At 35.5% G+C, this 15,790-nt stretch overlaps 1 protein-coding gene across 2 annotated transcripts in view; it reads right to left on the minus strand.

The window, feature by feature from the left end:
* LOC139776354 (uncharacterized) overlaps positions 1-15,790 on the minus strand; it is a 65,384-nt gene that overhangs the window by 29,763 nt on the left and 19,831 nt on the right. The window contains exon 1 of one of the 2 annotated variants that reach the window (XM_071712927.1): positions 13,811-13,932. The exons of the other annotated variant lie outside the window; for it this stretch is intronic. The gene's annotated coding sequence lies outside the window, so the exon portion shown is untranslated. Of the gene's footprint in view, positions 1-13,810; positions 13,933-15,790 lie in introns of those variants that run through there. 2 annotated transcript variants of the gene reach the window in all.

Here is a 15,790-nt window from a genome sequence, read left to right on the forward strand (position 1 = left end):
GTCTGCCTTTCTTCATAATTTCAAATAATTTATTAGTAATTTCTGTTTTATTTTTACAAATAAAATTATTTTATTTTTTAGATTTTTATATAAAGTAATTAGATTACAATGCTCATTTGTGAATAATGCTGTTTACAAAAGAATTAAATTTATAAGCAGAACGTGTATTTTGGTTTTAATATGCATATAAAATATTTTTATTTTTATTTTTTTAAAGGAAAATTAATTCTAATTTAGTGACGAAATTCACGAGTGAAATTTAATCCTTTTAATAAATCATCTGTATATGACACATAGATTTCTATCTCTTGGATTTTTCGTCCTTTTTTAATACGTTATTTTATATTTATTTTAAAATTTAACTAATTGACATGAAATCCATTTTTGTCGCAAAGTTTAATTTAACTGATATTATTATTTATTCGTGAAATAGAAGTAAAAGGAAAGTTTGTGACAAACGAGTTTTACAAATGTAATTCATCGGACGTGAGTTATGACACGCGAGAAAAATCTCATTTATTTTGATGTATACCGCAAGGCAAAATTACGTACAATTTTTTTTCTCTTGGACAAGAACGGGTTTGCAATGCTGCCGCTTACAAGCACACAAGAATTTTCCGGCCTCTCGTTTTTCTCAATTTATTTATCCTTATTATTCCCTTTTTACAACGCCACTCTTGGAAGAAATTAAATTATTTACACAGTATGATTAGGTATTTTAAAAACAGGATTAACAAAGAAGATTAAAAGTATACATGCTATCATTCAAATTTTACCTTTGTGAGCAAATACCCTATTTTGCCTACACCTAAATGCGCTCTCGTGACATAATTTAATTAGTTTACGGTTAAAATGATTGATTCGGTAACATAAATAAATAAAAGCAATTTAATTGTGGAGAATAAGCGCGATTATAAAATAAATACATCAATGGCTAATTACAATTGCAAGATATCAATGCGCAACGAGATGATTTCTTGTGAATAACAATGCTCAAACAATTGACGCAATTGGCGTATTAATTCGGTCACTGCGGATACATTGAACGAAAGCGAGTCGAAAGTATACGCAGAATGTTTCTCTGGTTTCACGTGAAGCATATGCGAATTAATGCATTCAAGGGGTACAAAAATGTTTACACTATATTTCTGTATTTAATGACCATAATAATAGCTTTTTAGTTTTCAGTGGTTGTTGACATAGCGTTTACCAGATAAAGCTTTTATGAGATTTGTAAGCTACGTAATTAATCCGTTTATCGTGCTTGTCACCAGCAAAGTGCGCAAATAAAAATTGCAATAAATTGCAATTTCTTGAAACGCTTTGATTGTACGTTGCTCGAAGATATCTCGTAGCCCGTTGAATATTCTATAGAAACTGCTCGAGTTAGCTCGAATCGCTTGGAGTTTCCAAACACGCTAGAATCCAAATGTAAAAGTTCAAAGCGAATACACGAGAATACCTTTTCCATTGAAGCGCTTTTTGAAAGAAAAACGTTTTCTTACGTTGACTGGCACCGTGAGATCGCCCAATTTCACGATTGCTTTTTCATATTTTTAACTTCTGCAACGCTACGGTATACCGTTACTATAGCGTATTACGTATTAGGTGTTGCATATTATGTATTCAATATACACTATACAATTGAAATTTGCGCCGTGCGCTGCCGACAGCGATCAACTTCCTTTCACGCGAATGCCTTCTAATGAAAAATAACTATGCAATATTTGTAATTTAATCGCTTACACGTCATAGTCGCATTGTAGATCGAAACCCTCCTCCGGGATGTTGCGTTTTCGTATCGCACCATTGTCTCGTCGAAAGAAAATGAGTTCCAGTAATTCTGGGTAATAACGAAATACCTATTTCCATCTTTCATTGTACTAGTCAATCTGCATTTATTTTCAAGGCGCTAGGTGCAAATTCCCACGATACTGCATAATACTTTATTCCCTTTGCCACGAGAATCAACTCACTACTCTATCGACATTTATGTCGTCTGTGTGAGTACGGAGCAAGTGCACTCACAAGGAATAATAAAATATATTTCGCGAGTTGATTTGTATTTCGCGTTTTTTTTTTAGCACTATTAAATCGATAATTTAATAACTGATTTACAAAATCAATATTTGCAATAGCTGAAAAGAGAGGATTATTATAAATGCAGAAAATTATTATAAATTTATTTATAATTTATATCTTGGTATAAATATTGGTGTAAAATTTGGATTGACCTAATTGAAATGTGATGTTGAACTTTACTCGAGAAAGTATCTTAAGACCTGAAAGTATTTTAAGAAATGATTCATGTAAAGCGTCTCGTAAATGGTTTATCCTCTCGACTTTCCTCGCGCAGCACACAATTACACGTAAACTTTCAAGAAGTATATTCAAGATTCGGGGGGGTTGCGCGAAAATACATCGTAACTGTATATATATATATGTAAGTTCCAGGCATCTCGCTCTTCTCATCGTGGCACGTACATGCAAATATGAATTTCCCGTATTCGCCCGTTTTCAGCTGTGTAACGGCGTTGTCGCACGGGAATATACGAAGTCCGCGGCGCGTACAGAACGTGGAGACGTCTACAAATACGAGGACGGTCGAGCAAGGTCTTTACCGTCGGATGGATCGAAGTGGCTTTGCCGTTGAGCCGCGAATAAATCGGCAGCGCGGTAAAGCGGATATGCGTTGCTTTGCGTACGACCGCGTATATCTAACATCCCCTCCCCCCTCTCTCTCTTCCTCTCTTTCTCTCTCTCTCTCGTCCGCGCGCCGTTGAATTTACCCCGAGAAAATAAGCGAGGAAACTCGACCGATATCCTTCCAAAACTATCGTCAATCCTCTTTCTTTTTCCCTTTTTCTCTTGTGCTGAAAATTTTCGACCGGAGAAAAGGTGTAAAGTCGCCGAAGCGTTTATTTATGCTTGCACATGAGAAGACACGAATAAAGTCGCGTTATATGTCTTTTATCACATGTCACGTATACCTATGTATATGGAGGAAATAGTGAACATTCCGACAACAGATATATGAAAATAATTTTGTTACAAATTTAATTGAGAAACGTGATCGAAATAAATCAATTTTAATGCTAAAAGTTTTATAAATTAATGAAGCAATCGCCTCTTCTTGAATTTATAAAAAAAAATCAGTTGAAAGTAATATCCATAACAAAAGGAAAAGCAGGATGAATACATTTACTACTTTCTTTGTCCGTCTATCTCTATGGACGTAAACATTTCCTATCAAGATTCGCTAACTTTTTAATGGCCTTTGGTTCGAAACTTTCCATCATCTTAACTCCGCCGTCGAAATAGTGTCTTGAAATAGCGAGCAACGAAGATAAATGACCCCTCAGACGCCTAAAGGCTATCTTTGGCCGTGGTAATAACCAAATTAAACGCGAAAACTAGAATATGAAATGCAACGCACACTTATATCTTCGACAGTGACGTATTCTTCGTTGAATTGCAAAGATATAAATGTTTCTAGGACGAGAGACGCTCGGAGATAAAAATTCTAGACAAAGGTCAAAGTTTATTAACACGCGCACTTGCAATATATTCTGATTTCTTTAAGTATCTCGTCAATAATGAAATTTTCGTTTTTGGTATATATGTATATATAGAGGTGAGAAATTTTTATTTATATAAACAAATTGCAAAGAGACCGAGAAAATTGTGCACACATTACGCATATATTTACGTGTTTTATATATATTTTTTTAATTAGGTGTAGAGGGGAGGGGGATTTTACTACTCCAACTGGAGCTGTGTTTCAGGTCTGACAAATCTAGTCGGCGCGCAGTCAAAGGTTGGAAAATATGTAAAATAAAAATATAAATAAAACTTTCGCGCATCATTTACCGCGCTTGGTTCTTAGTTAGCCCGTTTTCTATATTCGTGCGGATTTTTTAATTTAATTTTATTTATTAATTGCCTTTTTTAAATTATTTTTTTTATTTTTTCTAAAATATTTTTAATAAAATAAAAAATTAATAATATGTAAAAATAGAAATAAAATATAGTTTTATATATTTATATATTTATATAAAAAAATCTCCATGCATGTGGAGATATGTGATTTGAAACGCGGAGACGTGGCATGCGTGCGGATACGTGTGTGTTTGTGTGTGCGTGTGCGCGCGCTTGGGTGGAGGTGCGCCACAATGGATTTTCCAATTTCACGTTGTCTTCTCGTTCGCGCATCGACGCTTCCACCCGTCGGCATCATCCTTCGCCCCGGCTCGCTCCGAAACCCCGTTCGGCAAGCTTAACTTTAGAAGTATGTGCGGCATGTTTGTGTACGGCTGTGATTTACTCGCTCTTGGAGAGGTACGGGTTCGAGCTTCTCTCTCTCTCTCTCTCTCTCTCTCTCTCTCTCTCTCGCGCGCGCGCGCGCGCGCGGCCGCGCCGGGGAGGGTGGAAGTGAATCGGGGCGGTGGCGTCGGTGAAATTTGTCGATTTCAAACTCTCCCGTGGTGAATTCGTCGATATACCGCCGCGGCATCCGATGTATCGCGCACCGTCTTGGAAGCTCCTCGTAATGCAACTGGCCGCGGGCGCTGGGAATCCCCGGGCAAACTGATTCTAGTCACACAGAACTGATATCGCGGGCTCTCTCGAAGCGGGTACTATCTTGAAACTGGTGGCGAGATTACCACCATACCGTTTTCCGATTTAATGGAAGAGGCTAGGCCGTATCTTTTAGATAACTTTAACTTGAAGATACAGCCGTATATGTATAAAACATTTTCCTCGAGAGAAAATATTCCATAAAAGTATCCTATAATTATTGCATTTCTTGAAAATTTGGAGGAAATTTTAATGTTGCAGTCTTTTTAAGAAAAAATGACATTAAACTTTTTTTTATCTCTACGTTACTTATATTAAACATGATAGTTACATGTCTCTTCTACTTTACGTACAATATTTTAATAAAAAAATATGTTAATACAATTAAAATAAAGATTGATATTACAAAAATTACAATGCGTAACAATATAAGCAATATATATATTTTTACATATGTATATGACATATACACACATACATGTTTTTTGATACTTTTCCGCAACATAATGATTTTTAGAAGGATAATCATTTAATAAGTATCAAATATTGTTCAGTATTTTTATTAGAGAACATACGACATTTTTTCTTATAAGACATTTTGCACAGCCTCAATTATAAAGTTTAGTAAGGATAACAAGAATATCATGAAGAGAATGACAATGCCGGCATATTTCTTGGTAAAGAGTCCGTACTTCTTCATGTTATTGCAGGAAGAAATACTCGTCAGGCTGAATTATAGTCAGGTCGCGGCGCGTTACGAGATCGCAATTTCTCAAAACATCCGACGACTTCTACAGCCGCCTTTCCTTATTTCACTCGGTATCTCTCTGATTGTATTGAATGCACCCGCACTAGAGTTACGCCAGCGTAGCGCGATACCAAATCCAAGTATTGCAGGCAAAGTTTGATTATGTTGCACGACCAAGTAACTTGAATAATAATGTTCCGGGATGAAAAATGCGATCGTTCGCGCGGGATATGCGTATATCCCGCGAACGAACGGGCGCGTTGAAATCGAGATGAGGCGCAAGGACGACATCGAGAGGAGGTACTTGGGTACGTCATGTCTCGGACAGCCTCGCGTGGGCCTCGTATCGCGCGCCACGGCGTAGACGGCGAAAGGAATGCAATAAAAAGAATGATACGTAGGTATATCCTACGTTCGTACATACATGATGTTATGAGGAAGCGAATGTAACAATAGGCGCACATTATACTGACAACGGTGCGGTGGTGGGGGATAAGGTGCAATCCCCTTATACGCGCGTCTCTACGGTCTCTACGTGGCCAACAATGAACTCATATTCTCATGTTTCCCCCCGACTCCTTCCCACCTTCGTGATTGTTGAACCACACTTCCACCGCGCGGCCTTAAACCGTAAGCATGTTTGAAACCCTAACGCTGCATGCACCAATCGTCACTGCGGAGGACATGTTCACAGTACGCGCTTAATTTACTCGCATACGGGAGGTCTGCTGGCAATCCGTGAAGCAATTTCTGCACGTATTCACGTGGGAGCTGTATATACAAATTCTTACCAGTGTTCGATCAATACTACGTTAATAGGACAGGAAAAATTATATTATTATTAGATTATATTAATATATAGGATATTTATTTATCAATTGTTTTATGCTCGAAGAAAAATAGGGACTTGGAAATTTATATATAACATTGAACAAAGCAATATTGTAGTATTATCTGATTCGTTCATAAGTAGAAACACTTCTTGGCAAGGTCCTTAAAACGATATTCTGACTTGTCACGGCATGTCGAATCTATTTGGTATTGCGATACAGATTATCGATGATATTTCAAGAAAGATTGTACAGTGTATAATTTAGAGTAAAAGATTCCTTTCCTTTTCATGACTCGTATCAGCAACTGATTTTTAATTTAAAAAATATTAAATTTGAATGTATTAGAAAAAATTGGTAATCTATATTAACTTAACAAATGTATAAAATAATACTTATTTAAAAATCAAGTTGCGTTATAATCCTCTTTTGTTAAATATATTGAGTCGTCACCGAACAGTCCAAATAAAGGTAAAATTTCTGAAATAAAGCTATGTCTCGAAAAATTTGATCGCCTAATGAGCGGAACAATGTACGTGCGAGATAGCTTGTGGATAAATGGACAGGGTTTGATATTCCCTTGCTTCAATTACACCTCTATCATCCTAATTGCGTATTGGATACACGAAACAGAGGCGTTTCGACTTTCGTTCGGCAGGATGCTGCATGTTCCACGGATCACTTACTCTGTTAACGAACGTATTAGTCCTGCGTGTTTTTGCTATTATGCGAAATTATTTTAGCTTGCCCATCACCTTATAGACGCTTGTACGCCCACCAATTGGCGACGTACACGTCATGTTTGAACAATCTAATCGAAGCGGAGATCTTGCGTCGGAGAATTAGAGAAAAGAAAAGTGAATTTCAAAGCAACTTATCTTAAGACTGAAACTGATCTTAAGATATAAAGCTGCATTGAAGAAAAATATTAAATCATTTAAATCTAAAGTCTATTCTCCCTCGCTGAAAATTTTTAGATGTTTAAAATGGAACGTTTGGAACAAATATTTGATCGTAAAATGTAATTTTTTAAACATTTTCGTCTTGGTCAGTTTTTGTGGTAGTTATAGTTTCTAAAAAAGTTTTTAACTTACGGAAACTTAAAAAATTTTTATCTCCTTCTGCACATCCACATTTATATTTACATTTATATATTATTTTTAAATAAAACAAAATGCTTTTAAGGGAGATTTTATTTTCCCTATGAATGAGATTCAATTTGTTAATATAATTAATTGTTCTTAAAATGATTGTGTATATAAATTGTGTATAAAATAACTTTTCTGTCAAGAGATTACAATGATTACATTATACTTCTTTAATCTTCTTTTTTTATATTTGATATTAGAATGTCATATATATGCGCATTGTCTTTTTGTGTGCCACAATATGTATAAATACTCGAGCCCTATAAAAATTAACAGTGATCAATGCAATATTCGCGAAATAAGCTGAAATTGTTTGCAAGATGAAAAAAAAGCGCAATTTATTTATACAGATTTGTCCGCTTTATTTCTCTGTTAGGAGAGACATACCGTTACACAACATATGTTTCATCTCCATTGTCGCAGTCACAGAAGTGCTTTTTTTTGTTAGTTTTCATTATATTCGGGTATTCGAAAAAAATGCAACATCGTTTTATATGTCGCTGTGAAACCATTTTTTTAGTATGAATTTTTTTCGCTGACGAGAGAAATTCGAAAATCCATAAATTCAGAATATCTTTATACAAATCTCATCTAGTTTCCCAACCAAATAAATAATTACTTTTTGATCTGCGAGCAAAAATTGTTTTCGAGAGAGTAAAATAACTCTTCAAAAAATATTTTTCAGGCTTTGTGACACACGTATTATTATTTTTTAATAATTTTTTTTCGATATCGTTGCGCAGAGAAGGAAAAAAAATATGTAATCGAAATACAACGATTTATTATCATTCGCGGTTATTTCCACGTACTCCAACTTTCAAGTAACGGCATTTGAGAAACAATTATTGGTGTGTTCTCGCAAGTAGGAACTTCGCGGTAGTGGTAACGTAGCAATCTTTTTCTCCGCATGCAGCTTTTATACAATATTAGACAGAGCATTTGTCTCTCGCGGGAATATCCACCGCTCTCCAAAGCGGCAGACGAGACGGAAGCGAAATTAAGAGCCGCGGCCGCGGCTTATAGCGGACGATGGATGTAACTTCTTTCGATCGTCGTCTCGGCCTAATGATTTTACTCCACGTTCCATCGCGAGTCGCGTCCACGTTTTTCTACCGCGCGGTACCGATATCCCGCGATACGCCGCGCCGCGCGCCGATACGTAGCGCGCGGTTCCGCATTCGAATAGCAGAAACACACACGCTTCCTGGTCTTAGATCTCTCTTAGCACCCTTTATTTATTGTTTCACGCAGTTCAAATCCGCGCGGCGGCTTGGCTCTTCGGGCTTGGGACTTTTCCGGGGCCCGCCTTAATGAGGCCCCGGCAATCATCGCAACGCGCGGCGCATTCCGGTACCCACGCTTCGCGGACGTGACGGCGCCTCGCGCGGCTCGCGCTCGCGTTCGCGATGAAAGCGCGTTATTTTACATGTCAAGTATCGGAACGACGTCGCTCGATGTTCGTGTTTTCGCCATTCTGCCTTGTATTTACTATCCTAAGAAACATTTCGACGCACTTCTAACACATTTCGCTGCATGCACGCTTTAATTTCGAAGGAATTAAGCTAATTTAACCCTTTGCGCGTTTGACAAGTCCCACATAGTTTTGTGCAATAATGACGAATAATTGTGTTGGCTCTGTAATTTCCGGAAGTCTTGCGCTTCTCCCGTCTCTTTCGAATGTAGAGCTCATTTTGTCTAAGTGGTTCATTACAGGAATTAATACTTTCTAGATATATGTAAAACTGCATTTGTAAGCACTTCTAGTGAGAAAATATATTATCAAATTTTAGTTTTCTTCAACATGTCCAACATAAGGTTTGTATTTGACTACACTGTTGAAAAAACAAGTATTATTTTTTTTATTAAAATATGACAAAAATATAAATTGACTAAGAATTTTATGTTGTATTTTGGAGAGTTTTAACATTTTTAACATATATTATTTATTGGCATATACTAGCGTTTTTAATGTTTTATAATGTTAAAATAAGAACACCTGCACATATTTAGCAACGTTTCATGTAAAAATTTTATAAATTACTGCAATTTGTGTTAACGTTAAACTGAAAAGCATGTAATAAACGAATTACGCAATGGAAAGTGCCATACGAACTATGCAACGCAACGCAAATACGCATGATACGATGCAAATTCTATAAAAGCAATTCGAATTTTCCAGGCGAAAATTTAAATTGCTTTCAAACATTATGTCTGAATTACAAGCTAATGTTTAAATTGTCTTTGATCAATTTATACGCAATTTATGCGGTAGAATTTATTTCAAGCGTACACGATCGCGCGGAATTTGAGCGCAGGTATACAAAGAATACGATTAAAAAGCAAAGTTAACGTACTTTTCGGCTTTCACAATTTTATCATATATTAGAGAAAACCGAAAACTTATTTTCTAATTTTACTAGAAATATGATGCAAGTCACATATTTTTTTTTTTTTTATTGATTGAACAACACGCATGGGTATTATTTTAGTATATTTTTTTACATCTGTAGAGAGATTGATAGAGAATTTCCAATATTTTCACAAAAATCTACCATTTACGTCGATTTAACTTACTGGAGAAATTATTCAAATTTCTTCTAAATATTTCTTGATATGATTTGCTCGATTACTTGCATTGCTGAAAGAGCAACCCTTTCAAAGTCATCACAAATTGGGATAATGCATAAACGTGAATGTTCGCCCGCGCGTAAAGAGAGAGACCTCTATCATTTTGATATTAATTATAACGATCTACAGAGAGAAACTGCGTGAAAATAAACAATATCAATAGCATGTAATATTGTTAATTAAAAATTACACGATTGTAACAAAATTATTAACTGCTAACTTTATTAATTAATACGTTATAAAATTGAAAATAGCACATTGTGGATTCAGGTTGCGCTTACAAATTCAGTTAAAATAATGCTCGTTTATAACCACTGACAAAGCCCCGTACTTCCATAAACAGATTTACGGGAAAGTTTTAGTCGTCGACAAAGTTAAAAATGAATGAGTTAAAAGCGCTTATAGTTTTCCCACTAAAATTAATCGTTATACTAACTTTACTTAAATTTTAAATATTTTCTTTGTTTTTATATGACTTGTTTTTTTTACTATAATGGATTATATAACTTTTACGAGACTACAATAAATTATATGAATTTTTATCACTTTATTTTGGCACGGACAAACTATCAATTCATATTTTGTATTAATTATACTTTCCGAATCATACTTTATTTAATTTGTTAGAGAAGCAAAAACTTTATCTTTAAACATAATCCATCAATATGCTTTTATTTGTGTTTTATGAAATACAAATACATACATATACCATATATTTATTCTTTCTCTCTCTCCCTCTTTCTTTCTCTTTTTAAAAAAAACTATATTTATATTTGTAATACTAGCTATTTATATTTATTAAATTTAGAAGCAAATACACTTGCTGCATTTTATCTATCTACTCGTTGCATCTCGATTTCTATCGAGACAAAATTTGTCTATCCGAACGAAACTTTCGGGGAAATCTGTCGCAAAATCGAACGTACCAATAAAACAGGGTAATTAATCATTACTTTGTCGTGGCAACGCGTGTCGTACGAGAAACTTTAATTGAAACGCGGTAGGATCGATTTTGTTTTGCTTGAAGCTGAAATCCGCGCGGACCATAGAAAGTGAAAAAAAAAAAGAGAGTGACAACTATGCAACCTGGCTGAGCAATTTCCTCGGCAGCGTGACCGATGAATATCGTTTAATTGTCACGTGCGAAATTAGGACGACACGATGGTGAGCCAAGCACTGCACGATTGCTTTCGTTGGCTGTGAGTACCTTCTCCGTGCCGCCTGTGCGCTCATGTATACATTCCGAGTCGTGTTTTTTTTAAATTAAATTAAATATATCTGTTCTCCCTGACGCCAATAGGGCGCGAGTAATCTCGCGCAGATATATTCGGATCGTTGCAAGGTATGAGGCAAAATTGTACATATATGCGGAAAAAAAGAATATTCTTGATTTGAAAATATCTTTAATTCCAACGTGGAAATCTTGAGATGAGATTATATTGCGTTAATTAAACGAAGAAAACTTGTTTGAATGAAGTGATTATACCTATAGTTCACCCAAGAAAAAAATGTTGAAATACAAAGTTGAAATTCTTATAAGAAAATATAGATTGTTTCATATAAACAAGATCTTCTTATAAGAATTTTAACTTTTTATTTCAACATTTTTTTCTTGGGTGAACTACATAATGACTTTATTCAAGCAAGTTTTCTTCGTTTAACGCAATATAAGCTCATCTCAAGATTTCCACGTTGAAACTGAAGATATTTTCAAATCAAGAATAATCTGTTTTTCTGTGTAATACAATACAATCATATTAATACAAGCAGCTTTAGACATTGTTTCCATAACCGCCAGATTTTTCCAGGGTCTTTGGAATCTAATCTGCGTGATTTGTGCTATAAGTTACTGTAACGCTGCGACCCAAGTTGCGATATGAAAAATTCCTGCGACTTGTAAAGTCTACAAAATAAGAGAAGTGCCTGCACTTTCGGAATGCATGGATTACAGTGAAAGAAATAATTAAATATCGTAGGACTTCATGTATAAATTAGCATTCAAATTATACGGAGTACGTGAATATAGCAACGAGCAAGATTTCCTGTTGCAAGTCTTTAACTTTCTTCCTGAATTAATAATTCTAATTTCGTGAAGGCACTTTTCACAATTTCAGATATTAAGTATTTGAATAAGTAACAATCAACTTTAGAAAGCTTTATTAAGCTGAAATTTGTCAGAAATTAAATAAATAAAAAAAAAGATTCTATTTATCGCCTGAAGTTTAATTTAATCTCCATCGTTTATATATAATAAAAACGTGCACTGAAATGCCTCCACATCACGGAGCTTTCTCAGTTTAGCTTTCAGTATCCGCAATTAAGAAACAGTGTTGCACGAGAATTTATAGAAATAGCATGCATGGAAATAAGATGTAGAAATAATATGCCTTTGTATAAAAAGAGAAAGCCATCTGGCAAATAACTACTCAGACATTTATCGTTGCTAATGAAACCGTTAGTGAAATAAAACTGAGATATTATTAATATTAGGTGAATACATATAACGGTAGAGAGAATGGATTAGAGCATAATATAATGTAGTGAAAAAATTTTGTATTGTTTTCCCTGTTTTTCCATTGTTAATGTAACATTTTGATTTAACGTGAATTATTAATATATACGTTGAATATCCGTCATTAAGGTATAATTTTCAGTTTTTATCAAACGCTTTACAAAAATTATTATATTAAATTCTATTCTTATATTCTGCAGTTTTGCTTGCTCATTTATTATTTTGGGGAATACAGTAATAATCCAGCTAAGAGAGCACGCAAATTCCCGCAAAGTTAGTTTCTCTTTTCCTGTAGGAATAAAGTTAATTGCCAATCCTTCCGCTGTGTTCAATCAAATAATTAGAAATACTGGCGAGTAGTTACTTCGGTCGCCTACGTTGCTGGCATGCACGTACAGAATTTCCATTGCACTGCAGCTTTGTAACAAGGAACGTATGTCTTCTCCTTAATTTTCTTTGAAATGGAACTGTGGCGTCCGAGCGCATGATTGCATTCGTCGGTCGCGATTACATAACGAAGTAGACGAGCGTATGGACGCCGCGTACCGCGGAAGTTGCGGTATGAAGGTCGCAAGCTAACTACGTTCCTTCGCCACGCACTTATGCGAACGTACGGAGGTATAAGTGCGAGGGCGAGGTATACTCATGCGGCATGAGGAAATTGAAAATTGTTAGAACGAGTTTCGTCGGCGGCCTGAGCGTACGTAATTATATCGTAACCTTCCTCGTCTCGACGATATACGCGGTTACTAACTCTCTTTCAGGACGTTTTCTTTTGCGAATATTACGACGTGTTTAGTTTTTTACCAAACGATATTTTATTGCGTGCAGAACGCGGAGATTATCATATAAATATTGGTTATACATAAAGTGTGGAAAATATTCGTTAAAAATAATTTCTAATTAAAACGCAAATTTTGTCACTCTTAGATAAAAATTTGGAGCATAATAATTAAAATTGGTTCACTAAGAATTATTTAATATATTGTAACACAGTTGCGCGTTGAGTTGTACTTTTTGTCCCTAGAATACATAATAATCGACCAAAACACAAGATTCGTGTTTTGATTGTATAAATTTTATGCGCGCCCTGCAAATGCACATGCACATTGCAAAAGTGCAATAACCAACATTGCGCAATTACTCCGCGTAGACATAGGAATTATTTCGCAATCGCACCTAGTTAACCGTCGCTGTGCGTGAGGCGCCGCGGAATAACGAAGTGTAAACAAGTAGAAAGAAAAATGGTTCTTTACTGCGGTCAAGTACTTTATTACTCCCCAGGTCTCACGAATAGGTACGACCGTCTATATTCATTGCCTCCGTGCACATCTAGCAAACAGCAGAAAATTACGGGCAACTGTACCGGCGCGGCGACGATGATGCTGTTGCTGCTGCTGCTGCTGCTGCTGCTACTGCTGCTCTTGTTGGCGCAGCAGCTTTTCAGCTTGGAGCACGGTCGATTCACTTTACTCGAGTTTCATCTTTAAACTGCGCGCTCGTCTTATCCGTCGAGAGCGTCGAGAATGGGAAAAGGACGGTGGTAGGATAAGAGGCCGGGCTGGTCGACGGGGTGGATGATGACTTTTACGACGGCCCTCGCCCTTGCCTGTTGTCCGTGGCACGAAAATGGGCACGTTGAACATCTCGGCGGGGTGATCTCGAGCAAACTCGAGAACGCATCGCCGACGTAGCGAAACTCTATTTTGTTACTGTGTCGTAGAGACGATGTCGAGAGAAACAAAGGCACTCTCGTTGGTCTTCCAGATTGTACGGAATAGGTCGAAAACGAAATTTCTTAGCCGCGCTACTGTACATGCCAAGATGAATTTTTGTACACACAAGTACCACATAGTAGCTGATTTTATTGCGAGTTGTATCTCATTTTTAGAAATGTCTACTTCAATGTATTAAACATATAAATTTTACTTGTTTAATAAAACGAGAATAAGAAATACCTATACACAATGCAAAGCATTTATCTATTATTATTGAAATTTATTTTGACACGTAATATTATGCCAAAATTTTTTGCACGTAATGCGCATTGTGTGAAAAATTTGCATTAGAAAAAATCTGCCAATTTTAATAAAAATAAAAAGTTAAATAATATCTGCTATTTTATCCTTCAACATATCAATATATATTTGGAATATAAAAAATAAAAATCCTTGTTTGTATTTTTATATAATTAGATATTCATTAATTTTATTTATTTATTTATTTATTTATTTATTTATTTAGAGAGAGAGAGAGAGAGAGAGAGAGAGAGAGAGAGAGAGAGAGAGAGAGAGAGAGAGAGAGAGAGAGAGAGAGAGAGAGAGAGAGAGAGAGAGAGAGAGAGAGAGAGAGAGAGAGAGAGACAGAGAGGATTAGAACAAACTGTAGAAAAGAGGAGATAAAATAAATAGTATGAAAAAAAGCATAAATTAAATGATTGTACAACTTGTTACGAATGATTACATTAACGGAAATTATTCGATGTTTAGCACCGGATTGTTTTAAAATACTTTCCGACAAGAGTATATATATTCAAAAGCCTTGATAACGTTCTTTTTATCACATCCGTACAGGCGGCGATATTTCCGCCGCACAATAGCAAACGAATGGTTTCAACGAATCAAATAACGGTTTGAACTGGCTATCGCGGTGTAACCATTATTCTAAACCGGCTATCACATGGCACAGTCAAGGAAACGTGCATTGATATTTTTTTATCCACTTTCTATTCCGATTTATCTTTTAATATCTATAACACCACATGGAGACTGTAGAGGAAAATTTTCATGGCGTTTAATAAATATTTTTTGCGCGCTATCGTTGTAAATAAAATAATGTTTAGGTGCGCGTTTGTAGCTTTTATAATCTTGTTGTGATGTACCAAAAACTAGTGGAGATCTGAATATTTTACGCCGAGTATTTTTTGCCATGAAACACACATATCGAATGTGATATACGTTCGACTGTAATACGAACTATTAGAAAGAATAGAAAGTTCTGAAATATAGATTTCAACGTTTGACAGAGAAAAAAGAAGATCGTACTGAATACGAGCGTTAACGAGAGCGTAAAATGCGAGTGGATGACAATTTTTATGATTTTATTAATGCACTTATTTCTTCATTGCTTGGAAATAGGAAACGTATTGATGCCAAGACCGATTCATTGCTTTAATGATATCGGAGAAATGTAGCTTTTATGTATTAAGATATTAATATCGTTTAGAAAATAAAAATTTATCGTTCGAGCATTTTATTCGCAACCATATTCTACAAGTAAAGCTTAAAAGAATAAAAATGAATATATAACATTATCATAACCATTATGTTCTGACTGTCTTCGTTCT

Source organism: Temnothorax nylanderi, unplaced genomic scaffold, assembly GCF_030848795.1.
Source record: "Temnothorax nylanderi isolate EJ_2023f unplaced genomic scaffold, tnyl_v1.0 TNYL_tig0117_pilon, whole genome shotgun sequence".
NCBI classification, from domain to species: domain Eukaryota; kingdom Metazoa; phylum Arthropoda; class Insecta; order Hymenoptera; family Formicidae; genus Temnothorax; species Temnothorax nylanderi.